General features: G+C 46.2%; 1 protein-coding gene across 1 annotated transcript in view; it reads right to left on the bottom strand.

The window, feature by feature from the left end:
- KCNJ6 (potassium inwardly rectifying channel subfamily J member 6) overlaps positions 1 to 26,287 on the bottom strand; it is a 1,187,709-nt gene that overhangs the window by 543,875 nt on the left and 617,547 nt on the right. The window contains exon 3 of the mRNA XM_078656852.1: positions 17,005 to 17,080. The gene's annotated coding sequence lies outside the window, so the exon portion shown is untranslated. The remainder of the gene's footprint in view (positions 1 to 17,004; positions 17,081 to 26,287) is intronic.

The following is a 26,287-nucleotide window of genomic DNA, read 5'->3' as shown; positions in this document are numbered from 1 at the left end:
TCAATACAAAAATTGGAAACAGCTATTTACTCTAGGAAAGGGAGAAAGGGTAAAAAGCTGGGTATGCAAATCTGGGGTCCTCTGATCCAATGGAAGGTTGGAACTGAATAAGGTATTTGGAGAAATATATGTATTATGGAATGTTAACATATATTATTTGTATCCGTATATATTATGATTGGATCTGTATGTAGTATATATATTGTAATATTTCATTTTCCCTTTTTTCTTTTATACGTAGCTGAGTATGTGGCTGCCTTATGAAACTCATTGTGCCTTGTCCATGTAATGGGGGAGAGGGTGGGAAATAAAATGTGGGGAAAAAATTGATCAATAAAAATATTTAAAAAAAAAAAAAAAAAAAAGGAAATAGATATTTACACTGCAGTAAAAAAATACGTGAATGTGTTTTAATTAGTAAAACTGGTCTAAAATAACTTGTCTTTTTACTACAATGGCAGTTGTGTTTATAGATCACCAACATCACGCTCTCAATCACAAATTAAGAGATATCTTTACATTTTCATCCATATCTCTAACCTGTGTGAATTGCAGTGCAAGGGAACTGTTTTGCCAATTGTTTACAGGGTATGAATTTTCGGGAATGAATGATTAGCGGGAACTGGTCGTTGAGTATTATTGCTATATCTTCCATTCATACAGAATTTCCGCTCTCTGTGCCTGGAGATATATTTGATGCAAACACAATGAGACCTCTCTTGTGCCCCACTGACCCTAACTTGACCCTTGCCGCTCATCGCTCTTCCATTACGTGCATGGCTGCGTCACATTGCCCTTCCTTTGTTTAACTGTTATCAAGGGCACGCCTTGAATGCTTACAGTGCAACCAAGCATGCTTGACTCTAGCAAAGGCAAGTAATGCAGCTGTTGTTTATCATGGGCCGAATCTCACCGCTATTTGCAAGTGCGAGTTTATCCTAAACATCCAAACATGAGTTTACCGCAACGTATGCCATACACAAGATTGTGTTTAAGGCTCGTAAAAAGATTACTTATGCTTAGATATTCGTTTGTGTGAGTCTACAAGATTGTTTGAGCACGTGAAGCAGGCGATAATGCCATGAAAGTTTGTAAGAAGCCACAAAGGTACCTTGTATGCGGGTAGTCACAAACGTTTCCTTGCCCCATTCCTTCCATGGTTGGAGATGTACCCTTGAGTGCAGGAATAAATGCCTTTCCATGGTCGGAATGGAAAGGGAAGACCCCCAAAATCGTTGAGTGTGGGGGGAAGAAAGAATATGCTAATAGCATTTGCATTTATTTGCATGCACAATCAAGTACTATAGACAAGTATGAATCATCAGAATGTAAATGGGCATTCTTCACATTTCTCCAGGGAAAATCATATAAAAGCTACAAACTTTCTCAGCTTTCAAGGAGAACTGTTGGAAACATCAAGTCAAAAAAAATGTAAATCTTCAGGCAAACATAGGAGCAAATATGAGTGTGTAGATTTACAATTACTATTAAGAATTAGATAAATTAAAGGGGTCATCCATTGAATGATGTCACAATAGGTCTCAAAAACCCAATAAGACATCATCAAACAAAGGAACATTCTAGAATGCCTAATGTTGGTGATTGTGAGACACAAAGCAGTGGGAAAAGAGAATGTTTTTTACTACTCTGGCTGACCCCTCTCAGGTATTATAATGTTTTGGTACTGCCGTACATTAGTGCCATGTGCAGGGAGTAGATGGTATCCTTCAAAAGTAAGGTCCCTGGATATCAAAATAACACATGAGGTACGGGTTGCAAAGAGACCCTTTTATTATTGGTCATCAGCAGTTTAATTTTTTTTGGGGACTCTACTGTTAGTAATCCTGAACACTAACACTGGTACACTGCTATTAGGCTCAGTGTATGTGCTCTGGCCTCTAAAACATGTCAACACTGTTTTCAGTAAGGCAGACATGAACTACTGAAAAGAAAGGTAGGGCAGGGCCAGGGAATATACATACTCCATAGGTCAGAGAGGGACTAAGAGTGGCTTAGGGTGTCCCCCACCCACAGACTGGTGATCCCTAAAAAGTGGGATTTTCATCTGAACACTCTATAGATCAGATGAGGACAGGCCCTGCTGTCTTTGACCTGAGATAAGCCCTGAAGGACAGGACCTGCTTCCTCTTGTACCCAGGACAAAGAAGGGGACACCACAGATCAGTTGGCTGATCTGCTTGTGATTTCAAGGACATAAATAGTTGCAAGAGGCCTTTCCCTGGAAATACCTAGCTGACCAGAGGCAATTGGATCTGCAATGGGCTTTGTTGTGGGCCTCTGCCTGTCACCTGAAAGCCACTTAGTGTCATCTTTAAGCTCCTGGGGGCCTTATTAGTGTATGGCTGTAATTCTTTTGAGGACCAGAAGAAAGTTTGAAAAACCTTCCCTCCATTGCTTCCAAGTTTCAGGAGGATCAGCCAAAAAACATACCTGACCGGGTGTTACACAGCATTGGACTGAATTTCAAGCTTTGTACAGGTATCAAGGCTTCAAGCAGCTCTGTGAAAACTGTGTTGGGACTTACCAAAATTTCATCAAGAAATCCCCAAAGCTCCATAGCTCCAACGGGATCAACCTGCTTCAAGCATCTGTCCTTTGGTTCCGTGGGGGAGGCTATCATTTCAGAAGCAGTCTGCTCAAGGTGTATTTTTCTTCTGACAAAGTACCTTTCTGCATTTGGATTTAGAAACTTTTAAAAACTGTTTTTGACTTCCGGACTTTCACTAGGACCAATCCAATCAGTGTATCTGACCAAGGCTTCATCTTGATCGGCCTTAAATCTCACCTAGGTTCTGGCCGATTGGTTCCATAGCACTGGCCCGTTATTATCACTTACTTTTTAAAGAATTCATATCTCTGGTTCCCTTATTGTTTTTTTGTTTTGGCCTAATATTACATATAAATAGTTTTTCTTTATTTTATAATTGGCTGTGAAATGTTAATGTTTTTTTGTGAATTTTTCTACTTTGTGTGCACAGCTTAAATACTTTACAGACTACCATTGATGTATGCCCGACTTCTTTGTGCCACATGTACCAGGGATTGAGCTCAGGTTTATTTTTATTCATTCATGAAGCACCTAGCAAGTGGTGACCTTAACCTTTGAGGTGAAAACTTGTCCACACCAAACAAAAATCCACCTTCCTACGTTGATTTTCTTCAGTAGGATCTGAACTTGTGATTTTGCAGTGTAGCACAGTTTTAGTCAAGCATCTATTTTTGCACAGACTGCCATTATGGCGGACGCAGGAAACTGTGGCTCGCTGTATGTCTGGAGCATATTAGAGATGGTCACGTCTCATCAAGATGCGGTGGATATTTGCATTCAAAGGCTGAGACATTTTTGGGGGTGCTTTAACCACTTGGCTGCTATGCGTTTTCCCCCCCGGTGCTGGGGTCCTCCATTTTCCATTATTCATGACGAGCTGGGCTCGTCATGAGCGTGCGAGGAGGCTACACCATGACGAGCCCAGCTCGTCATGAGCGTGGAAGGGGTTAAGCAGCTTTAGCTGGCCTATATGTTTTGTCAATATTTATTCTCACATGGTAGGTCCGTGTTGACTGCGGCAGAGTGCTGCAGATGAATTCTGCCCATTTAGTATGCCAGAATAGTTCACCTGGTTTTGGACCTTTATTGTGGGTGATTCTCACTATCTGAGTCGCAATCACTGTAATTGCATGGTTATTGGACTGCGAGTGTTTACACCCATTGTCTGTCTTTTAAGTTGTAACCACTGCAACGCAGCTAAGGTAAGGTGCACTCGGCTGGTTATATGTGAACACGTGTGCACAGGAGTATGTGTACGGGCTGCGCTTCAGAGACTACCATAGTGCGCAGCCTGGTAGCTGCGCACAGATTAGCTGTCTGTGGCTGTTTTAAACAGCTAATTCAACCTTGCTAAATCAACCTTTTGTGAGGGCGAAACCTTCCTCTTTAGTACTTGTAAGTCATTTCTAAGGGAGGCCTTAAAATCAAATACGGCAGGGTGCATGGTATTTAAAATGTGGGACATTTAAGGTTTTATATCTCCTGGAAATGAAAAACCTACAATGCTATTTTCTCACTGCAGCAAGGCTGGCTTTCTCGTAGAAAAGCAATCAGTACCATTATAACTCCTTATAATACATAACTTCAGTTTGGGACTAGCTAGAAAAGCGATTCAAAGACTCATTGGAATATGAATTTAAATGGCAACCTACTGGTCAACTCAGATTTTAAATTACTGTTTTGAAAATGTAACTTTTAGAAAGTTGGCATTTTCCTGCCTGAGCCAAGTGTGCCTTTCACCCAGGGTCCAGGATCACATGTTAATGGCTCTTTTATGGTGTGATGTGTATTTCTTCCAGCCCCTGGACAAAGGGTGTAGAAAAGTGTGGGTCTTCCTTACAGGATTGTTGGGGAGGATTTGTGACCCTGCCCTGATTACACTTCAAAAGGACCTGCCCTGGCCCACATAGAAGACCCTGACACCATGTCTGCCTCTGCATTTGTTTCACAAGCCAGGCTGGAGCAAAACCTAGAGGAAAAGGAGGAACTTGCCAGAACCAGTTTTAGAGTTAGACAAAGGTGGATCCCTCTCCCACAAGCAAGCACTGGGCATAAAAGTGGCACACCTAGAACCTGAAAGGAGAGCAAGACTCTGGACCTGGACAACAACAACAAAAGAAGCATATAAACCTGGAAGGACTTGCCCCTTATGGGATGGACTTAGGAATCTGAGCCTAATTACCAGTCTGGCAGTTCTTGGAACTCCAGACTTGCAGGGGCGCAACGGCGGTGGTCTTCCGATTGCTCTATTACAACTAGGGCAGTTGGGCTGCCCTGGGACACCTGCAACCACAGCGCGGCAGTCTTGAGGCAGCAATATGCTTGGCAGGACCACCAAGGTCCCACTAAGCATATTACAAGTTTCCTCCTCGCTGAGGTTTTCATGGTGGTTCCACCTCCATGAAAACGGCTGAGGAAAGGCGCCTTCCGAGCACGGCACGATTTTATACTGGAGCAATAAGGTACAGACTTATGGGAGAAGTGTTTATTGCCTTTAAAGAAACAGGAGCGGCCGGTATGAATGGCCTGGCTGCCCCCTGCACACTACAGAACTAGTGTCCAAAACAGTGAAGTGACATTCCCAGAGTGCAGCCCTGAAGAAACTGCTTTAATATAACATAGCAGTGAAACATGTCGGCACTGGCAGTAGGTTGTGGTAGACATGATTAACTACCAGCCTTTTTATACAAGCACACAATCTCCGCCCTATGAATAAAGTTGGGTAAGGGACGGATTATTGTGTGTGTGTGTGTTTTTATGCACTTTGTTACGTTATTTTCACTTTGTTTGTATGTGTTGGTCACTAGCAGATATTTCTGCGCCTTCACTAGTTTGTCACTATATATGTTGGTTGTTTTGGACACTTCTTTCCTTTCATCTTATTTTTCTTTAAGACGCATGTGACAACCGATGATGAGACAGGGGCCTGTCTGGAAATTTGATACCAGTTACCCCGACGGTGGTGTTTCCGTGAGGTGTCATTTGCGTCTTTCACATTTTTTGCTCTAACAAGAGCAGTGTCCAACGTTGGGTGTGGATGCAGTGGTAATTCCCGGAATTCGGGTACACCTTATGTGTGGGTTCTGGTGTGTGGCCCGGGAGAACAGGTTTTTATACGTTGGCGGAGAACAGTGCATAGTGTCTCTTACAATATTGGTAAGAGATTTGTAGGGAGCAGGACGTTTGGAACACCCCTCTTTAGTCACTGGCCTGCCTTCCACAATGCTGGGTCCCCTTTTGGCTGTAGTAGCTTTAGAAATGCAGTTTGTGAATAGCAATGGGCTTTTGTTTGTGGGTGGGTAGATGGTCCTCCCTTTCCCTAATCCTCACTAAAACCCCAGCTTACTCCTCCCTAAACACCTCCCATTTAGTAGTAAGTATGCACCTTTCTCTAGCCGCTCCCTATGGTCCCTCCCACATTTACTACTAAGGGGCCTATTTCGATGTCGGTCGGAAAGCCTCCAACCTTTGGTCAGAGGCTTTCCAACCAACATCAACGGTTTCAATTCCAACCACCTAATTTTGATGTAGACGGTCGGAATTGAAACCGGCCAGTCATTCCAGCTGGCTTCCGAAGGGCTCCTGTCAGAACCAGCACATAATCCTAATACAACGGCATTTCCGTCGTCAAAATTACGATGCTGGTTTCCGATAGGCTTTCCATGTTGGGCTTTCTGACATGGAAAGCTGTCGGAAAAGAGTTTGGGGGCCCCTAGCAGCGCCCCCTTCTCCCTGTGGTGTCCGATTGAAACCGGTGCCCCCCCTTTTGACCCCTGCACCATGTAGCAGGCACCGTGCAGTGTCTGCCACGCAGTGCAGGGATGAACACAATCTCCCATTTTCCTTTGGCAGCTTGTGCTATGGGCAGTTTACCGCTGCAGCACAAGCTCTCATTGGGAAATGGGAGTGTGCAACCGCACCACGTGCAGTCGTATCGTAATTATGCGTTCGTGACCCCCCACCAGAGGTCAGTTGTTCCAGATTCAACGATGATGGCGGCTGGAGCCAACTCCGACCAACATCATATTCAGCCCCCTAAGTATTAAACTTACATGTATGAAGATCTCCCCATAAAATAGATGGGGGAGGTGTAGCTGGCGATTTACACTTGTCAGTTTGTGAATAGCATTTTGTAGTCTTTAATAGACTATTGTCAGAATGCAGTTTGTGAATACGCCACTAAGCATTTTGCCCAGTTGTTGAGCCCATGCTGTGATCTGAACCTGGTGCTCCTTGTTCCAAGCAAGGCAACTCCAGCCACTAAGCCACATCTCCATCCCCCGAAAAACAATATTGATCACAGCAACAATAGCTTTTACCACTGACAAATTCAGATATCAGTGACTCAGATTTAGGTATAACAGTCAGATAACAGGATTGACACCCAATAACATTAAGAAATTCAGTTACCTTTATAATGCTCCTAGGTTGCACTTTACCACAGCAGTTACTGTTTCCAAATATAGTTGGAGACTCCAAAGTTACTGTCAGATCAGGAGTATTTGCACTAAATTTACAATGATTATAAAAGAAAACAATGATTCTTCGCAATTGGGCCTTCTTGGAAGCATTTTGTCTTTCTCTTAATAGCATCAAAACGATGAGATATTCCAGGCAAAAACTAATACATTTGTTAGATCGGTAACTGGCATATATTTGTTACCCCCAGAGGTAACAAATACATGGAAAACTGTTCCACTGAAAAGCGTCATGCAAAGTGGTATGTGAATCAGTGCTCAGCTTTATGGCTGAGCATCAGGGAAGGCAACAGTGCCAAAAAAATAGAAAATTATTAATTTGCTCTCCAACCAGTGTGTCCCACTGCGCGGTTAAGTGTTTTCCTATTGAGGATTATGATCTTTGATAATTGAATCCTCGATCTGCCATTATGCCTTAAGTGCCGCAATGAAAAGCTCCCATTACAAATGGCAGGAGGCGTTTAAGGATTGTGCCCCCCTGGGAAAAAGAACCAGGCAACAACGCGTGTGTCCCAAGAAAAGAACCCTTGCGTTGCACTGCACCAGCGATATCTAATAATAGACACACAGCACCTTGAAATTTGAGCTATAAAACAGCAGCAAATACAAAACGATTGAGCCATAAACTGATTCAATTTTATCCTTCCACTAGAATTGGACAATAGTGCACGCTACTAGTCCTCCCCAGGCTTCTGTGGGTTACAAACACTGGTTAGAATTGTTTACCTGACCTAGGTCCAATAATGCCATTTGATCATGCATGTGCCCACATAACCTTTCCTTCCCTAGTTGGTTATCCGTAGGGGGCAAGCTTTAGTGGAGGACTTCAGGTTGTCCCAGACTACATTTCGTGTAATCTGGTTGGCTGACCTGCACTCACAATTCCAATGAATAGGCTAATTTGGAATGGTGGAACAATTTTAGGAGCAAGGCTCCATCATCAGGTTAATTGGGAAATTTCTTTCACTCAAACAAGAACTATACCGTCATTAGAGCAATCTGCTAGAGAAAGCTTGCTTTTGAGACAATTGGTTTATGCGCATTATGCGGAATCACATGCATTATTTTGGGAGAGGATACATCAAGTTATTCAGTTTTGACGAATGACTCAATAAATACGTAGATTCCCACCCAAGCATTATAAGAATCGGCTTTGGAGAGACTTTCAGGATCATTTAGAATGTGGTGAAGAGCCATAAGTTACAGTTCATCAGTCCGACTAGACTCATGGTGCCCCAACCTTGTTTAGAGATGGTGGAACCACCGTTTTGTCTCTGGTGATGCCTCAGCAATGCCTTACCAATGGAATCTCTTGGCCTGGTGGTCTGTCTGCCAGGTCCTGGTGTCAATCGCACTTCTCATAAAAAAAGGTTGCTGGCCGGGAGCGCCATGAAATGCTGGATTATCTCAGGCAAGGAGGTCAAATGATAACCTCAGTGCTTAATTTGAGCCAGTGGTTCCTGGTGTTCGGCAGTCAATAAATTGTCAACACTGCAACACATGATAGCCAGCAACATGGTGGCACTGTTCAGTTGTTTAATTATTTTATATACATTAAAAATGACTTATACCTGCCACCCAAACCTAAATAAATAGCTTGGGTGGCAGCTATTAGTAATCTTTAGTGCAAAAGAGTCTGTATTGTCATTAGTAGCGCAATGGGTGGTGCAAGCTGCAGTGGTTAAATGCTCAGAAACTCATTTTTTAAACAGTTAGCTTTTTTTTTACAGCTTCAACAATCTCTAAACAAAGACCCTGAAAGTGACATGAAAAGCATACAGGATGCTAAGCAATAAAATGACATATGCTCTGTATTGTGAAGCCTGAAGGAGTCTGTTTTAAGAAGAAACAAATCAAAAAGAAAATCCCCTGCTAACCATCTGTAAGCATGAGAATCAAGAGGCCCGTTGGAATGGGACTGTAAAAACTTAACAGCGCTGGGGTAGGTTGCAACTAGGAACTTTAATGGATGCCAGTACAAAACATTGGACAACATCAAATGCAATATTTAACCATTCTGAGCAGGGGTGTAACACAACCCTCTGCAGACCTTGCAGTGCAATGTATCAAGCCCCCCTTAGCCTTTATGGGACCCTCATTCAGTGCAAGGCAAATTAATCTCTGTGAGTGATGGATAGCTAAGGGCCCCCTCTTCACATTCTGTAGGGGGGGGGGATCTTTTAGCATCACACCACTGACTCTGAGTGATGGGAAAATTGGAATTTAAGTAACAATACATAGAGCACTAATTTGGGCTCTTGGGAACTTGCCAAAGCCACACTGATCTGCAAATGTCTTTCTCCACAAGACCAAAGGAAAATCAAGGAATTTCATTGGTCCACAAGTCCTGCTTCTTTCCAGTATCTCCATGGTAGACAAACCCTGGAGCTTTGTATGCTTTTTTCAACATTATTAGCCTCAGGTAGCTGCCTCCAAAACCCAGGAGCGTTGATTTTCCCAAGCGTATCCAGTCTTAAGTGTGGAACATTGTTTAATCATTCATACAGAATAAAAACAATTAATTGCAATCAGACGTAAGTAGTCTCCATTTTTGCGCTTACGAAACATGAGTGGGCATCTTGGAAAAAATGGAGATATGAATGTATTTAGCCTGATAAATTGTGCTGAATGTTTTGTATTACATGCAATGAATTAAGTCACCCTGTGAAGGAATGCAATTAATTCACTTAGACAGCTTTAATGAGAAGGAGCTTAGTTGCCAAGCAACAATATGAATGCTCCTACTGCTGGTCACAGGGATGTTTCCACACTGTGTGGGATGCACATGCTCCGCGTGGGTGGGATCTCAGGTAGAGCTATTCTGCGAACTGATACCGGCTTGCGCTCAATGTTTCAGGGCACTTACCTATGGAAGGGGGCTTTAGTGAGGAGATGTGCTTGGTGGCCAATGGGGACCTGCACATGTCACACAGAAAGTGAGAAAAGTTGTCCAGATTGTCAAAACATCTGCAGAAGTGTCCGGGTGACAAGACAATTAAAATGTGAACATTCATTGTTGGAATATTGTCTGGAGCACTTGTCTCTTTTGATGTCATTCTTGACACTGCGACTCGGGCACAGCATTGTTTTACACACATTGAAATAGTTTCTTTGATTTGTTTTTTACATATGGCTATCTAAAAATAGGCAAATGCCGGAACTGAAAATAGAAACAGCAAAGTCAACTTGGGCATGAAGGAATGGCACTTCCTCTTAACATATCCCTTTGGGTCATGGTGTTGGCTAAGATCAGCTTCTACCTACTCTATGAGATTCACTTGACTTCAACCTAAAGGAACATGGTCAACCTCTCATTTAATGTTTGATAGTACAGTCTTCCCCTATCTTACAGGACTTCCCTTCTATTGATGCTTCACAGTGTGAAGCTAGTGGATAGGGGTAAAGGGGGCTGTGTTTTGACACCAGACCTTCACAAATGCATGACAGATTTTCAAGAGTTTGCGCCTTACGTTTTTCTGTTTATCAGTTGTCTTAGAAGGTCATCTTTTTGGCAGCTATCATGATGGTCAGGCCAAAAGGTCTGAAGAAGGAAAGTTGGGGGTACACTCTTTGCTGTCCTGACATATTGGTGCAGAATAGCCCAGATGATGTAGCTGTTTTTTAGCAGCACTCTTAATTAAAGAACAAACTCAAAATCCAATAATTGATATCAGTTGCATTTAGAAGGGTCTGAGGGTGATAAGAAAGTCTATGATGTTATGATACATATTTTAAATGATTTTATGAAGTCTTCATCTTACATAAATAAACATTTAAACCAAACAGTTATGGGAACACACATCTATCTCCGCTATTCACCTCTTCCTCTGCTTTCATGACATTCTGGGACATTTTTCTTTTCATTTTTTCTTATTCCTTAGTTTTATACCCGCAGTGCAATATCTCCTCTCTCTTACTCTTTCTCTACCTTCTCTTCAGGTCATTTCTCTTCCTCCTCCCTGTGCTAATCTGCACAAGAAAAATATGTAAGTAGACACCATAAAAAATTAAGCAAAAGACATTCTCCTAGTACATAAGGTCAAATAGCCAAGATATGCCACAGAGGTGAAGAAGTCATGCCTGGAATTCTCATTCTTCTTCTTTTTACCAAAATAAATTCACACCTAAGGTATGCTCATCCAACAGAAGAGAAAGGGGCAAATGGCGGTATGTCTGGCCATGTTGTCCCAGTAAGACCAGTGACAACACCTGTTGTGCTAATCTGTGCCTATGCTGGACCTCTTGGGGAAAGAATAAGGCTTTAGGCTAAAAGAAAATCCAACCCCAGATTTGCCAAGGGCTTGCGTTTCAATATCGTAAGGTAATGCAACACAAGCCTTTATGTCATATTTACAATGCCACCTTGCATGGCTCTGCATGGTTTGGTAGATCTAGAGTAACACAAAACAGCACAAGTCGCTGTGTTGCATTATTCAGGGTTGGGAAGGCGGTCCATGGGCGGAGTGTGGGTGGTCGCACGCATCCACCCATGGACGTTGGCACCTTCCCAGATCTACTAATAATCATAAACCTGAAAGAGGAAAGAGGAAAAGGCCCCTGAGGATTGTTTTTGTGCAGGAAGGTGTCCCTTCCTGCACAAAAACAAACCTGCCTGTAACATAGGAACGCTTGTACCATTGTGCAAAGGTGCCTGCATTGGCGTCAGGCAGGAGAGCAGGAACGCACAACATCTTAGTAAATATGGTGCATTCCTGCTCTCTCCCTGTCATGCAGCCCGGCAAGTTGTCTTGCTGCATTGCACCAAATGTTACTAAATCTGGTCCCAAGTTTTCCCGTGGTGTTTGCTTTCTTTTCTTGATTCCTTTACATTTTCAAGACATAAGTGAGATAAACACCAATGGGGAACAGTGTCTATTGTTCTGTCAGAATTTACCAGCAGTATGAGGACCAATCGGGACCCTTTCTGAATATTTGAAAGGGGCAGTGCCTAAGGTGTATTGGGGAGCATTCCAAATGAGAATTGGGGTATAGAATGAAAAGACTTTGTGATGTGGGACTGGTTCAATTTCCTGGACTGCTGAGCATAAGGCATGGATGGAATTTTACATGCCAAAGCACTGATTATGAAATGTGTTTAAACATTTTGCCTCCATCAGGGCTGGACTGGGAACCACAACCGGCCCTGGCAAAGTGCTCGGCCGGCCGGCCCCCCCTCCCCAATGGGGGGGGAGGATGTTGGAGGTGCCGCCGAGCTCTTTGCTAAAAACGGCCCTGTAACAAAAACGGCCCCCAGGGGCCCAAAACCGGCCCCCACTCGTGCGGCGCACCGGGGGCTTGCCCGGGGCCCGCTACGGCCAGTCTGGCCCTGGCCTCCATATAGTCAGCACGACGATCTCGAATTCGTTTTTCAATGATGTTGAATTCACCATTTAGTGTCCTTACATAATCAGCATAAAAGAGTTACAAAATCACCATTACATTTCCCAATAAATTCACCTCGAAATTCCATTGAATGATAAACGCAGGGCACGCTTAAAAAGCATTGCAGGATTTTTCCCCTGAAATTACTTCAACCGACAGCATGACACTTTTTAACATTCAGAATAATGTGCTTAAAAAATTACAAGGATATTTCCCTAAAATTAACATGAAGTACTCCAATTTACTCATTGTGAAATGCCCCATAAATCACGGATGGAATTTCATTATTCAATGGCCCTAATATTCTGCAATTCTGCTACATAAGTAATTTTTGATGTAACCATAAAATCGTCTTTGCTGAGCCTAAGGATAATAATTTGGTCAAACCCTGTACCCAAAGCTGTTTCAGGTGTGATGCTGAAAATCACTAATTATCAGAGATTAAGTCAAGCTGTGGCTGACAAGTGAAGACAAGTTGGCACTTCTAAGCAGTGGCGGCCCGTGCAGGTAAGCGCGGTGAGGCGGTGCAGGGATAGGTGGAAGTGACATACAACAGAATAGGGAAAAGAAAATGAATAAATAAATAAAACCACTTACCTTGCACTCAGTGACAAACTCAAGGTAAGTGGTTTTATTTTTTATTTTATTTTCCCTATTCCGTTGAAGAATTTGAAAAGTAACATTGGGACCACTAATAGTCAGAGCAAAGAGAGTGTAAATATCCGTGAAGCTCACACTGCCATAGCAAGGGACAACTGCCTTATGTGCAGATTATACACAGATCACTGAGATATGAATTCACTTAACATGTGGACGATTTTGACAGCAGAGCTTCAGCTCGCCCCCTAACTATGCAATTAAATGTTTGTCCAGGCTTACTCAATTGATAACATACTTAAAAATTACTTTTTCTTTATTTAATCTGCATTGTTCAAGACACAAAGGGCCGGACACAAAATATTTTTTGCTGGCGCTATTTCACAATTTGGTGGAAAGTTAAGGCAGAGTTTGATGCAAACTCCTTTTACCATTGAATGATAAAAATTGGTCACCAGGTCTGGTGGTATAGTGGACTAATGCCTCCACTCTAAGGGTCTGTGTTCAACCTCATAGTCATAGGTTCATATCCTGGTGGGTCCACTCTGCTGTTTATCCTTCGGAGGTCAATAAAGTAAGTACCATTGATTTGGTTAACAATAAACATTGTTTATTAAGCACTACGATACCCTTGGGTGAACTTGTGCTTTAGAAGCATTAATAGTGATTTCTGCAGGCGGTAATGTGTGACAGGAACGCTTGTTTTGTGGCATTTTGCTGTAGTGGTGATGTCTTCTGTTGTGTTTTTGTGTTGCTGACATCTGTGCTGTAATGTTGGTTTGTGTATGTTACTGTGTTCTTTTGTTTTCTTTAGATATGTCTATAAACGTTGCTACATTTCCAGTAAAAAAAAACATTCTTTAACAGTCCAAGAGCTAATTAATTTAACACTGTATAAGGGGGTAAAATATCCCTGCCCCTGCTCTTCAACTATTTAAGACACAACTCATCCCAAAAGTGTTGCAGAGACTGACTTATGTATTATGTGATACAGCCCCATGTCTTAAATTAGTGCTTGCTGTGCTCACTTTATGTGATATGGTATACATTTTGGAAATAGCAGTTGCCTAATGGCAGTTTTCTGTGAATTGCAATTGCGTAATAGCTATTCCTAATGTACAAAACTCCATGAGTTTCATTTAGCAAATCGTGGTGACTCGCAAACTGACCTACCTCGTGAATATTAAGGAGTTAGGTCGTAATTTGCGACTTATTGGGAACGCTAAAATAATGGGGATTGTGGCTTGCTCGGGCCAGCAGACCAGCATGTCTGTGATTGCTTTTAAATAAAGCAAAACATTTTTATGTAAACCTTTATCCTTAAAGGAAAACGGGAGGCATTTAAAAAAAAAAATGAAAAGTTTTATTTTCATTTTTAAAAAACTGGCAATGATCTGTGAGACCACTGCCTCCTCTTAAAAAATGTTTTCACCACTATTTACAAAGGGGAAGGCTTTTTGCGAATGGGTTACCATCAGATTGAACCTGATGGCAAACTGCAAATGCTTTGCGACCAGTATTTGGTAGCACAACATTCCTACATACCTCTGCGATTTGCCTTTAGGAAGGGATGCCCTTGAAATGCCCCTTCCTAATACCGACTAGCAAACCCATTTTGAGATTGGGTAACAGGTTACCAAATCACAAAATAGTGGCCTGTTTGTAAACGTAAAATAGCTTCATACATGTGGCCCATGGTCCTTAGTACTAAAACAATATCTGCCTTTATAAACACCATGGTAATGGTATGATAAAATGCTATGAAAGAACTATTTTAAGTATAGATGTTTTCCAGTACTACACCAGGCTTGAGGGGTGAGGCTCTGATGACAAGCAACGCAGTGGTGGACATGCATACAAAATACAGACATGGAAAAGTGAAAATATGTGTGGTGTTTTTGAACATTGCTATGAAGGATATTGAAATATCATTTCACTGAGAAATTAGAGCATGAAAATGTGTGAATTTATCAGAAAATGGCAACAGACAACTACACTGAATCAGCACTTTCAGTTGCATTATAAGCAATATTTTAAATACATTAATAACATTTCTGTCACTGAGTTACTGTTTAATCAGTTACATTTCTTTATTGTCTATTAAGCAAATAGCTGACATGCAAATACAGCTTCATTTCATACTGTGCTATCAGCGAAACAAATGCAAACACGCGTCACAATTCACTGACGGTTTGGCAAATGTCAGACATATGACCAGTCTTCACTAAAAGATATTCTGTGCACTTGATTTAAAAATGAAATAGAAGAATGCTGTAGAACGACATATCATTCATTATTCTAGGCTGAACTGACTTGTTCTTGCCCCCTATTCCTGAACAACTGAAAGGAAAGGCAAAGGCATTGCACCGGATTACTATGTGTTATTTTTCCAAAGATTGTGGTAATTCATAACTTTGTGAGTTGTTTTGATCCAACACATTTTAGCTCTCAATGAAGGCATTACACATGTAGAACTTTTTAATGTACTTTATATGTCGTTATGAATTGTCTCCTAAAATTCCAAAATGGGGACAACAACCTATACCATAACTATCCCTGGATATATGATTTACAGGATTAAACAATAAAATGCAGCATATGCTTGGAAACTGGATAACATTCCCCACAATGAAGGGCACAATTTCTAAAATATTAAAGCCATTATTATGAGTTGCCCGGATGTTGGTGCGTAGTTGCGGAGAGGCAGAGAATCTATGTTATGTCTGTGCCAAAATCCAGCCATTGCATGGTTTTATCCCATAAACCGAGGAACAGCTTCTCAGATACAAAGTAACAGGGTGCTTTATCAGGCAAGTTTTCCTGATTTTGATGGAAAAATGCTGATATTTGCTGCCTGCTTTGAGCAGGTGGAAAGTGTCCGCGATAGTGCTGGTGGGTGAGTGGGGGGGGAGGGGACAGGGTGGAAGAAAGCAGGGAATGTTTGTGTAGGCAAGGCATGCTTGTGTCGGTCCATGGGGTGCACTCTGTACTTGATCAGACTCCTGCGGGTGTAGTCGGGGGCAGGTAATTCTGCTACCCACAGCCTCTGCCGGAGTTTTTGGAGCCAGTAATTCCTGACTTGGACGCCACAGGAATTTTGATGTGGGCTATTTCGCCAGGAGCCATCCGGATGAAGTACCTAAACTCGTAAGTTGATATGTATGAGTCGGTCTTTATGTAGTCTGAACCAGGTTGAGGAGCAATGGAGGCCAATACATATTCTGGGGATAGAAGACAGTTCGAGATTGCATATATGTGGCTGGATTTTCACATTTATTTCACTCAATTATTTTTTCTATATTTACACTTTGTTTAGGGGCATATTTACTAGAAAATGACACATCACTGCACTGCAGAATGCAGTACACATAGAAAGAGCAAAAAAAACAAGGAGAAATAAGGGAATTTCTACTCATTGTGCCACTTCATTGCTTTACCAAACCATGAAAATATAGGAATGTGTCACAATCCATGGGTGTTGGTGGGAACACCCACAGCAACACCCATGGAACACCCCTTCCACGCAGAGTAATGCATGAACAGGGCCCATATTTACAAAGACATGAAAAGCCACACTCTGTGGCTTTGTCTGGCCTTGTTAACATGGCTCAGTATTGTACGCCACCGGAGCGTCAAAAAAAGTGATGCTTCGGTAGGGCAGGTGCCTTGTAAATATGCCCCTTAGTTTTTTTTAATGTAGGAGATTAAATGATTTGCCCATCAACAGTAAATGGTTTTCCATCAACACCCATCACTTTGGTCATGTCCTGATCCAGGATTCGGTCTCTAGGGTCCTAAGTGAGAAATGTAACGCTAGGTGACATAGCCTCCTGGTGCAGCAAACACAAGGCATAGTATTATTATTATTGTATCCAATAGAAGTACCTATCTCTTGAACAGGAATGGACAATCCACTCTAGATAATCTCATGTAATAAATTAGAACTTCTGTGGAAGATGCATTGATTAAAGTACTCACATTACACAATATTTGTCTCCAGGACCTTCATCCTTTCTTCGCACTCGCTCAGGCGGGCAGTGCTCACTGAGTTAGTCTGTATAGAAAAATGAATCTCATTAATACAAAATAATTGTGTTAAAAAACACAAAAGAAACAACAAAACTCACCCAACCCAAGCTTTCTCGAAGCCATGCTGTGCTAAGGTCATCCTGAAGTAATAAAGATAGCCTCAAAGCAGCATGGCATTACCTTCAGATTATAGTGATAACAATTTTATATTGTCCAGTTCTGCAGCATCCGCCTGTTGAGAAGATCATCAATGAAATTATGTTTGTTTCAAGTTCATTTGTTCAAATGTATTTTTTACTTTTTTGCTTGTTGCGCTCTCTGAGAGGAGCGACACCCCCTCCAGTCAGTCCCTTCTTGCCCATCATGTGTAGGCGTGTTAGGCGTGTTAAAATCTGAGTTGTTCATGTGGGTCTTCTTAGCACTACTTTATGTTTTAGTTGTATTAGTACATAAATACACACTATTATGTGCTTCAGAGGCCATACTACAAACATTGCCTCGAGGGAGCAACAGGCGTGTGTGCACATGAACATGAGGGCCTTTTGACTGTGTGTCTGCGCCCTATTATGGACGCAGGCGCAGAGGCAAAGAGCCCATCAGGAGGCCACAGACAGGTGGCACATAGACAATGCCTCTGTGTGTGACATTTGCACGGGAAAAAGTAGGTCCCATGGACCCCCCCATACTTACTTGCACCCACTCATGCAGGTGGGTGCAAGTAAGAAAAGTGAGCACGGATTTAGCTTTAGATAGTTGTAGTTGTTGAATATGGGCATACATGTATCAGTCCCTGTTGGTAAACATGGTGGAACCAGAAGTTTGCAGTAAAGATTGTTTTTTCAAATTAATATTTCTTAATATACATAAACACTTAATAGTCACACAGGGGCCACATCTTTGAGTGTTTATTAATCTCGTGAAGATTCTCATGTTAGAAAACTAGTGATATAGGTAAGTAACTTTTTCAGCTTCTTATCTGAGTGTAAAAATAATGTGATGTCACTCCCTGTATCTCTGGCATGGTTCAAAAGAGGTGTCATGTCACTTCCACCGCACTTGGGGGTCGATCAGGATGGCGGACGGAAGAGCCACCGCGGCCCTGGAGTAGGCGGAAAAAGCCTTTTCCGTGTCCGCCTGCCGCGGATACTCCGTCCGCCATATCAGGATAGGAAAACGTGTCAAATTTCCGTCCGCGACGGAAAAACACGCTCCGCCGGCCAACTACACACGACCACGCGGCGGACGGAACACATCCAAACGCTCCGCCGTACGCACTGACGTCGAAGACCGTCCCCCAAATCAAGATGGCGGAAAACACACATAAAACCGCTGCGGAAAAACAACCTGTCTTAACACGGCGGAATCCCCACAGCGAACATAGGTGACACAGCCGAGATACCCACCGCAAGCTGACCACCACCATGGACCCGGCGCTACACGCTTTCCCGATGCTCTTCGCGATCCACCACGTCCTAGTCATGGCCTACTATGGACGACGACGCAGGTAAGGTACAAACCATTGGCTGTCTGGAGGGGAATACCAGCAAGGGACGTGACGTAGGGAGGGGGAGTGTCATGTTACCGAAACCACTGATGAGAAGCATATACGAATACACATTAGCAGGACGCAAGCAGGAATGACAACGACAGACCACGAGACTTGATAGACTACCTTTATTGTCAAATAATAGGGGTCAAATCACAGTGTATGCGTGAACATGGGCAAAGTGGGCACCAGAGCAGGTACAACATAGCAGGTAACGAGAGGGCAGCATGCAGTATCAGAGCATCAACAGGGCATTGTAGAGTACAGAGCAGGTACATCATAGGCAGGTAACGAGAGGGCAGTATGCAGTATCAGAGCATCAACAGGGCAATGCGCAGTACAGAGCAGGTACATCATAGGCAGGTAACGAGAGGGCAGAATGCAGTATCAGAGCATCAACAGGGCATTGTAGAGTACAGAGCAGGTACATCAGAGGCAGCACGTGAGAGGGGCTAAGTGCATCAACAGTCCATTGCACAGAACAGCTCCATCAGAGGCAGCACGTGAGAGGGGCCAAGTGCATCAACAGTCCATTGCACAGAACAGTCACATCACTGGCAGCACGTGAGAGGGGCCAAGTGCATCAACAGTCCATTGCACAGAACAGCTCCATCAGAGGCAGCACGTGAGAGGGGCCAAGTGCATCAACAGTCCATTGCACAGAACAGCTCCATCAGAGGCAGCACGTGAGAGGGGCCAAGTGCATCAACAGTCCATTGCACAGAACAGTCACATCACTGGCAGCACGTGAGAGGGGCCAAGTGCATCAACAGTCCATTGCACAGAACAGCTCCATCAGAGGCAGCACGTGAGAGGGGCCAAGTGCATCAACAGTCCATTGCACAGAACAGCTCCATCAGAGGCAGCACGTGAGAGGGGCTAAGTGCATCAACAGTCCATTGCACAGAACAGTCACATCACTGGCAGCACGTGAGAGGGGCCAAGTGCATCAACAGTCCATTGCACAGAACAGCTCCATCAGAGGCAGCACGTGAGAGGGGCCAAGTGCATCAACAGTCCATTGCACAGAACAGCTCCATCAGAGGCAGCACGTGAGAGGGGCCAAGTGCATCAACAGTCCATTGCACAGAACAGCTCCATCAGAGGCAGCACGTGAGAGGGGCCAAGTGCATCAACAGTCCATTGCACAGAACAGTCACATCACTGGCAGCACGTGAGAGGGGCCAAGTGCATCAACAGTCCATTGCACAGAACAGCTCCATCAGAGGCAGCACGTGAGAGGGGCAGAATGCAGTATCAGAGCATCAACAGGGCATTGTGCATTACAGAGCAGGTACATCAGAGGCAGGTAACGAGAGGGCAGAATGCAGTATCAGAGCACCAACAGGGCATTGTGCATTACAGAGCAGGTACATCAGAGGCAGGTAACGAGAGGGCAGAATGCAGTATCAGAGCACCAACAGGGCATTGTGCATTACAGAGCAGGTACATCAGAGGCAGGTAACGAGAGGCCAGTATGCAGTATCAGAGCATCAACAGGGCATTGTGCATTACAGAGCAGGTACATCAGAGGCAGGTAACGAGAGGCCAGTATCAGAGCATCAACAGGGCATTGTGCATTACAGAGCAGGTACATCAGAGGCAGGTAACGAGAGGGCAGCATGCAGTATCAGAGCATCAACAGGGCATTGTGCATTACAGAGCAGGTACATCAGAGGCAGGTAACGAGAGGCCAGTATCAGAGCATCAACAGGGCATTGTGCATTACAGAGCAGGTACATCAGAGGCAGGTAACGAGAGGGCAGAATGCAGTATCAGAGCACCAACAGGGCATTGTGCATTACAGAGCAGGTACATCAGAGGCAGGTAACGAGAGGGCAGAATGCAGTATCAGAGCACCAACAGGGCATTGTGCATTACAGAGCAGGTACATCAGAGGCAGGTAACGAGAGGCCAGTATGCAGTATCAGAGCATCAACAGGGCATTGTGCATTACAGAGCAGGTACATCAGAGGCAGGTAACGAGAGGCCAGTATCAGAGCATCAACAGGGCATTGTGCATTACAGAGCAGGTACATCAGAGGCAGGTAACGAGAGGGCAGCATGCAGTATCAGAGCATCAACAGGGCATTGTGCATTACAGAGCAGGTACATCAGAGGCAGGTAACGAGAGGCCAGTATCAGAGCATCAACAGGGCATTGTGCATTACAGAGCAGGTACATCAGAGGCAGGTAACGAGAGGGCAGCATGCAGTATCAGAGCATCAACAGGGCATTGTGCATTACAGAGCAGGTACATCAGAGGCAGGTAACGAGAGGGCAGCATGCAGTATCAGAGCATCAACAGGGCATTGTAGAGTACAGAGCAGGTACATCAGAGGCAGCACAACTACGTGTCCCTACCAACCCGTCACAGGGACCACAAGAGTGCCACGCAGTTCTCAATGGACACACCATGTGAATTAACATTTGAGTGAAGTGTACAGCACGTCACATCACAGAATCAGGGGGGACTGCGTGAACTACCTGCCTCGGACACACTGGCAGCACCAGCAACAGGAGTGTGAGACACAGCCACAGCCCGAGTGACACACACATGGGCCACGGACCCAGACACACTGGCAGCACCAGCAACAGGAGTGTGAGACACAGCCACAGCCCGAGTGACACACACATGGGCCACGGACCCAGACACACTGGCAGCACCAGCAACAGGAGTGTGAGACACAGCCACAGATGTAGTCACTGACACGTGAGCCACTGACCCAGACAGACTGCCAGCACCAGAAACAGGAGTGTGCAACACAGCCACAGATCTTCTAACTGACACGTGAGCCATAGACCCAGATACACTGCCAGGACCTGCAACAGGAGAGGGCACAACTGACACTGTGCCACCATCTGATACATGAGAGTCAACTGCACCGGCGCCACTGGGACAACTGAAATGATGAGCCACAGGGCTGTATGGGCCAGGAGGCAGGGTGGGCCTGGGAGCTGGGGATAGCTCACCTAGAGCCAAATCGGGGTTTGCAGGTGTCAATGGTGTGTGTCTGCGTTTCTTAGGGAGGTGTGAGTGCACCCTGGACAGGACAGGACTGCCAAGTGGTGGGGACTCCAAAGAATCACCACCCAGTATAGGTGGAGCAACTGCTGCCGGGGATCTGGTTTCGGGGGACGTGCTGGAGCCTGCTTGTCGTTTGCTCTGTGCCTGCCGCCTGGACTCGGAATGATGTGTAATGGGGGATGCAACAACAGGGGACACCCTCCTCTGCTTCTGACTGGCCTGGATGGGAGTGGAGGTATGGGGGGACTCCGCCGCGGAGACATCAGTTTGGCGTTTAGTAGAAAACATCAGCCTCAGTGCAGCCAGGGGTGAAGTATGCCTGTCCTTGATTGCGCCATTGTCCATGCTAGATGCCTTGTCCGTAGGATGTGCCTTATCCTTAGGTGGAGTGTTGTCTCTGGATGTAGCCTGTGCCCTGCTCGCCGCCCTGTTCCTGCCAGCAGACTTGTCGTCTGTGGTGCACCTGCCTCCAGCAGACACCTGCTCCCTGTGTGTGTCGCTGCCCTTGGGAGTGTTCCTATCCACTGCTGTGGGCCTGCTCTTGGGAGTCTCCCTGCTCGTAGTAGGTGCCTTAGTCTTCTCACTGTCCTTGGGAGTGTCCCTTACCTCTGCTGTGGGCCTGCTCTTGGGAGTCTCCCTGCTCTTAGTAGGTGCCTTAGTCTTCTCACTGTCCTTGGGAGTGTCCCTTACCTCTGCTGTGGGCCTGCTCTTGGGAGTCTCCCTGCTCTTAGTAGGTGCCTTAGTCTTCTCACTGTCCTTGGGAGTGTCCCTTACCTCTGCTGTGGGCCTGCTCTTGGGAGTCTCCCTGCTCTTAGTAGGTGCCTTAGTCTTCTCACTGTCCTTGGGAGTGTCCCTTACCTCTGCTGTGGGCCTGCTCTTGGGAGTCTCCCTGCTCTTAGTAGGTGCCTTAGTCTTCTCACTGTCCTTGGGAGTGTCCCTTACCTCTGCTGTGGGCCTGCTCTTGGGAGTCTCCCTGCTCTTAGTAGGTGCCTTAGTCTTCTCACTGTCCATGGGAGTGTCCCTTACCTCTGCTGTGGGCCTGCTCTTGGGAGTCTCCCTGCTCTCAGTAGGTGCCTTTGTCTTCTGACTGGCCTTGTCCAAGGAACAGTCCATGGACATGTGAGTATCCCTTGCCTTCGGAGTACCTTTCGTGTTGAATGCCTGTGTAGCTCCGGAAGGCATGTCCCCCAACAACACTTGTGGATCCTGTGTGTGTACTCCAGTGCATCTGACGTCGTCTACGTGAACAGATTTAGCTGATCTAGGGGATGGGGTCTGTGCCCTGCGTGCCCTGACGTGCTGTCTGACGCTGCTTCTAGTGCAATAACCTGTATTTGAGTCCTGCTCTGAATAATCACTACCCCCTGAGACATCCAGCGGTGTAGATGGGGAAACAGAAGTAGCACCCTGTTCATTCGACTGTACTATTGCAGACGACACACTGCTTGCCAATGACTGCACTGTCCTGTGTAGACCTGCAAGATCGCCATGCATCCCTTCCATGAATGCCACCACCTGCCCCAACTTCCTATCATGATCCTGGAAAGCATTTGTCATATTGGTCTGACCCACACACAGCTGTCGCAGCAGATCAACGGCCTCAGCACACAGTGCATTTTGGCTCACCGTGGCAGGGGCAGCGGTGCCTGCACCGAACGCCACTCTGCTCCCCCTACTCCTTCGGCCACGAACAATACATGGTGCAGTTGGCGGAAGTGTGGGCCCTGTGTGCTGTCTTCCGACAGAAGGTGATGAGTGCCCACTCCCAGTCTGTGACAACAGTGCAGGCTCACCAAGAGTGTCCGACGAGGAGGACGATGGTGTCTCCACATGCGAGTCCTCAGGGACGGTCCTGTCCCCCTCTCCGGCGCTGGCCTCCTCCGTGTCAGTCTGCGTGTGTGCGAAGTCTGAGCCGGACTCATTTCCTCGGCTACTCTCCACCGTCTGTGGCTGAGTGTCCTCTGTCAAAGCTGAAATGCACAGAAAAGATGTGTGAGTCATGGGCACACTCACGTACAGAAGGAACAGGATAGCCAAATCACATAGCAGACAAAGGTTCATGAGCCCTCAGCCTGCACATGGCCCACCCCTACCAGTCATCCTCACATTTTCTGCCATGGGGACATGGACCACTAGGGGATGTGCTTTAACACTCAACTACTAAGCAAGTGGCGTGTCAACATGGCGGACCTGGATGTCAAATGAGTACCACCCAATGGGACCAAAATGCCATCACAGGCATACATACGCAACACGGAACTCAATGGTGTGTCTGTGCACCAATACATGCATAGCACTCACAAGTTTCCTACACAGACAGTATGCTCACCGCTAGTTTGCTGTTGATCGGCACTCAGACGTTCGGCCAGTTCAGGATGCGTCACTGCAATGATACGGTGCATGAGAGGGGTCATGGAGCGTCGGGCCAGACGGGGCGTCCTTGGAATCAGGCCCAGTGTTACTTCCGCTACATTCTTGCTCAGCCTGGAAATGTCGTCCCAGCGTTTGTGGCAGTGTGTATGTCGTCTGTTGCACACCCCCAATGCCCGTACTTCCCGTGCTATGGTCCTCCACAGGTCCTTGCGAAGGTGCAGCTTGACCTACCATGATGGGAGACAAAAGGGTTTAAGTCAGTGGACAGGTGGCCTGTCACACACATAGGGGCAAGACGTTACTGTCAGCAGCCATGCACAATCAGGAACATATGTCTAGCCCACACTACACAGCTAAGATATAAATAGGCCTGATCATTTGGCCCCCTCATGCACACCAACATGTCCCACACTGCACTTACCACCCGTCCCGGTGCGCCGTAGAGGCGTCCATAGTTGCGGAGTACACCGTCCACGAGGACATCAAGCTCCGCGGCGGTGAAGGGTCGAGACCGGATCTCTTTGCCTCTCGACATGGCAAGATCACGGAGTATGGCACTAGAGCAGCAGTCGGTGGTCAGCTCAGCAGCAGCAGCAGGTCGAGGCGATGGTCACAGGCAGCAGTCGGTGGTCAGCTCAGCAGCAGCAGCAGGTCGAGGTGATGGTCACAGGCAGCAGTCGGTGGTCAGCTCAGCAGCAGCAGCAGGTCGAGGTGATGGTCACAGGCAGCAGTCGGTGGTCAGCTCAGCAGCAGCAGCAGGTCGAGGTGATGGTCACAGGCAGCACTGGTCCCCAGGGTAGGAAGTTTCATGTTGGCCAAGACACATATATAGGGCCCTCAGCACGTGTCAGTGGCATACGTCGCCAGCAATTGGTCAGCCCTGGGAGCATGATCGTGAAATGGGCCAATGACTGGCCCTGTTGTTGCGGTGCACAGCTTCCGCTACTTGCGATTGGCCGTATGCGGCCAGCGTCCCTCTTCCCATTGGCTGCATGTGCAGGGACCGTGACGGGCACACATCGGCAACCGCACGTGCAAGCTTCAGGCACGGATGCTTCAGTTGCAACAATGTACTATCACTGGCGCCTCCATGGCGGGGCACGTACACAGCGGGGGAGGTGCAGGCCTATACACCCTGCAGATGTACTCAATGGACATGCCAGTTCATGACCCCCCTTACAGTCACCTTGCATCATCCACCGTACACCGGCCGGAGCGGCCGGCCCATGAACATCCGCCGTGCCCGGCCATGAACACAACCGCCATGGCCGTGCCCGGCCATGAACAACCGCCGTGCCCGGCCATGAACACAACCGCCATGGCCGTGCCCGGCCATGAACAACCGCCGTGCCCGGCCATGAACACAACCGCCATGGCCGTGCCCGGCCATGAACAACCGCCGTGCCCGGCCATGAACACAACCGCCATGGCCGGGACCGGCGGTTGTTCATGGCCGGGCACGGCCATGGCGGTTGTGTTCATGGCCGGGCACGGCGGTTGTTCATGGCCGGGCACGGCCATGGCGGTTGTGTTCATGGCCGGGCACGGCGGTTGTTCATGGCCGGGCACGGCCATGGCGGTTGTGTTCATGGCCGGGCACGGCGGTTGTTCATGGGCCGGCCGCTCCGGCCGGTGTACGGTGGATGATGCAAGGTGACTGTAAGGGGGGTCATGAACTGGCATGTCCATTGAGTACATCTGCAGGGTGTATAGGCCTGCACCTCCCCCGCTGTGTACGTGCCCCGCCATGGAGGCGCCAGTGATAGTACATTGTTGCAACTGAAGCATCCGTGCCTGAAGCTTGCACGTGCGGTTGCCGATGTGTGCCCGTCACGGTCCCTGCACATGCAGCCAATGGGAAGAGGGACGCAGGCCGCATTCTGCCTTTGGGAAGTAGCGGAAGTTGAGCACCGCCATGGCGGCGCCAAATATGTGATCTTGTCAGACGCTGCACCGTGATGTGTTGTGTGCAGTTGCGTCATGAGGGATGTGAGCGTGATTGTGAAAGGTCATATGTCATACAATATAGCATGTGTGTCCATACAATGGACATCGGTCGGCACACAATGGCCAACAGATGTGCATTCGTACGTGTTGACGTCGGGTTTGACCCTACAGACGTTGTTACATCTTCACAACTACACAGTACATCACGGCTGTGTGGCCAATTCATGCATCTGTTGTCGGTTTATTGTTGTGTCGAGGTGACTACAGTGGTGGTGGTACACATGCATTCCGTGTATGTGATTTATACGTTCTGTCACCATGCATGTCATTACCGTATG

This window comes from Lissotriton helveticus, chromosome 8 (genome assembly GCF_964261635.1).
Source record: "Lissotriton helveticus chromosome 8, aLisHel1.1, whole genome shotgun sequence".
NCBI classification, from domain to species: Eukaryota; Metazoa; Chordata; class Amphibia; order Caudata; family Salamandridae; genus Lissotriton; species Lissotriton helveticus.
Note: the sequence above shows the minus strand (reverse complement) of the source record. Positions and strands in the feature narration are given on the sequence as shown.